Source organism: Garra rufa, chromosome 7, assembly GCF_049309525.1.
Source record: "Garra rufa chromosome 7, GarRuf1.0, whole genome shotgun sequence".
NCBI lineage: Eukaryota > Metazoa > Chordata > Actinopteri > Cypriniformes > Cyprinidae > Garra > Garra rufa.
This window is the reverse complement of record NC_133367.1, coordinates 1,337,549-1,341,020: the sequence shown is the minus strand read 5'-3', so window position 1 is coordinate 1,341,020 and position 3,472 is coordinate 1,337,549.

Sequence of the window (3,472 nt, the reverse complement as noted above, 5' to 3'; positions counted from 1 at the left end):
AACTGATTTTTCTACCAAAATTAATTTTTGGCCAAATTTGATTGTAGAAGTACGTCCAGTCTATGGCCGTCAAAAGTAGATAACTACATTAAGGTATATGTAGATCATCATAATCCAAAACGTAGAGTTTCACAGTCTGCAATGTCTTGTCAAACACAAATCCCCCCACACGATCATCAGACACTGTGAATTCTTGTTTCACAAAATCTTCATCTTCATCGAGAATCTTTATCCGACCATGACTTTCCTGGTGCACGTCTGTTTCAACAGAATTTCTTGCTCATGTGACACACATTGAACTTGTTTCAGGGGTGTTTGGAGCATCGGTGGTCATTGTAACAATGTAGAAAACGTCTACTGCATCAAACCGAGTGTCTCTAAACTCTGAATTTAGGTTGGGGGTGCGTCAAACAACCAAGGATGTGACAATATTTACACAAAAACACACCTCCCCAATGTCCAGACCAATGGGTATGACTGTTTTATTTACCACCTAGCCAACGGAAAAATACGTCCCAATATCTACACAAATATAACTCACTAGATCCTAGCTAGTAAATTAGCTGGAATGTTTCAACCAGATATTATAAAGTCAACGGTTAAAAATATTGGTTAGAGTGCATTTGCCACAGCATTGTTAAAAATAAAAAAGGTCCGAATCTAATTATACTGTTTATTAAAAAATATTTGTTGTAAAAACAAAACCATGAAAAAGTTAAGCCTTAGTTACCCCTGGTTAATTTTAAGCAGATCATTTCACTGGAATCTAAAGAAAAATTGAAATCTTTGTTAAAATGTATTTTTTGTATTTTAAATGTTAAATGTATTTTAACTAATTTATTTGTCTCCCATCTAAAAACGACTCCTTGTTGTAATGTGATCACAATTAAGAAACATAACGTTATACTGCATCTCCTTGAAAAGGATAAAGACAGTCTTTTATGCAAGTAATGTGTCTGTCACATTTACTCACATTTAAGTTTTCATTGCTTACATGCACAGTGTCACGGATTGGTCAGGTTCTGCACCCACAATCACTCCCAGATCACCGTCACCTGAGTATTGATTAATGAACACCTGCACGTAATCATCACCAACACATAAAAGACACTCTCCACACACCACTCATTGTCCGGGCTCGTTCCAGAGAAAGCGGACTTCCAGTAACTCTTGGCGAGTATCACTATCGAGATTACTTACCCAATTGTACTTACCTTATCTCTGTCTCGTTCCAGTCTTCCAAGCGCCAGTCCTCTGTGTCTTCTCAGTATCCTGTCATTAGCGGTGTGTGGCCGTAAGCTGACTTCCGCGTCAGCGGAGGGTGGTGGATCCACGAACTCTCTGAACCCCTCTGGCTTTCGTTCTTGGAATCCTCCAGTCTCGCCACCTAAAACGGAAAGGACCTGTTACTCTCTTCACGTTACCATCCAGCTCAGTATTCATCACTTCAAGTCTTGCTCACCTTCACGAACTCACCATTCACCTCCGGCACTGCTGCTTGTATAAATAAAACACCATTTGTATAACACTTACCTTCTTGTCCCGTCTGCTTCATAACAGAAGCCCGGACCATAACAGTAAGCAGCATGAGTGCTCAGGATCCATTCCAGGAACTGGTGGATAATCTGCGGAAGGTTTTGTTGTCATCCCCATCTGTCACCCCTTCCGCACCACCGGCACCCGTACCTCCATGCACTTCTTCGGAACCACCATCCAGTCCCATGGCCCGACCAGCGCCCTACGCTGGCGGGGCGGAGGAGTGCAATGGATTTCTACTGCAATGTTCTCTTGTCTTTACTATGCAACCAGCGCTATATCCTACAGACCAGTCTAAAATAGCGTTTATCACCTCTCTTCTCACAGGACCAGCTTTGAAGTGGGCCGAATCGATGTGGCAGCAAAGCGGGCCGACCACTCGTTCCATCCAGGCATTCATCAATCACTTCAAAGAGGTGTTCAACCGTACAGACGGGGAAGTATCAGCGGGTGAGCAGCTCTATCACTTATCACAAGGATCGATGTCCACTCATGAGTATGCTTTACGGTTTCGAACCCTAGCCGCTGCCAGTGGATGGAACGAGCGGTCGTTGCTGACCACCTATCGTCTCGGGCTCGAACCCCGTCTTCGCCTCCAACTAGCTGCGTTGGATGACGCTATGGGTCTGGAGCGTTTCATACAGCAATCCATCAGATGTTCTGACCGCATGCAATCATATCATACTCTCTCCGATGTCTCTCCTAATGCACTCCTCCGCCCAGTGGAGACCGCCAGCCCTCCAGAACCAGAGCCGATGATACTTGAATCTGGTAGACTATCATCCGCTGAGCGACAGAGAAGGCTGACCCGGGGTCTGTGTCTCTATTGTGGAGCCAGTGGGCATGTTCGGATGAAATGCCCCCTTCGTCCTGTTCCTACCGCGGTGAGTGTCATCCAATCCGAAGTTGAAAAGATGTATCCTCTGTCTACATGTGTTCAGTTAACCACCTCCACATCTTCTGTCATAGCCCACGCTCTCATCGACTCCGGGTCAGCGGGGAACTTCATCTCGGGGAGCCTCTGTCGCCAGTTACAGCTCCGAACCGAAGCTTCGTCGAGCGTCTACCAGATTCAGCCCATAACACGTTCCATCACAGCACGACCCCGTATCCATCGTAAATGCCAACCCATCCACCTTCAGATAGGAGCTCTTCACCAAGAACTCATCCAACTTCTGGTTCTGGAGGGGGCCACCATGGACATCATCTTGGGGCGCCCGTGGCTGGTGAAGCACAATCCCATCATCTCTTGGGGCAATGGAGAGGTAATCCGGTGGGGTCATGACTGTTTTCCAGAGTGCTTTCCAGAAGCTCCACGCCCTATACCAAGACCCATTCCTGTCTGCGCCACATCCATCGAGAGCCCTTTGGAGCAACGATCCACCGAGGTTCCGGATACCTACTCCTCTTTCCAGGACGTCTTCTGCCCCAAGAGAGCTTCCCAGCTACCTCCCCATCGGCCATGGGACTGCGCCATAGACCTGATTCCTGATGCTCCTTTGCCCAGAGGAAGGATCTACCCGTTGTCACTTCCGGAGACTAAGGCCATGGAGGAGTATATTCACGAGGCTCTCCAGCAAGGATACATTCGTCCCTCCACTTCTCCCGCTGCATCCAGCTTCTTTTTCGTGGCGAAAAAGGATGGAGGGCTGCGGCCGTGTATTGACTACCGCATCCTGAATCAAGCCACAGTCAAGTTCAAATATCCCCTTCCTCTCGTCCCAGCGGCCCTCGAACAACTCCGGTCAGCCACCATCTTCACGAAATTGGACCTCCGCAGCGCTTACAATCTGGTGAGAATACGGAAGGGGGATGAGTGGAAGACGGCCTTCGTGACCCCTACAGGCCACTATGAGTATTGCGTCATGCCCTATGGCCTGGTCAACGCCCCTTCCGTATTCCAAAACTTCATGCATGAAGTCCTCCGGGAGTTTCT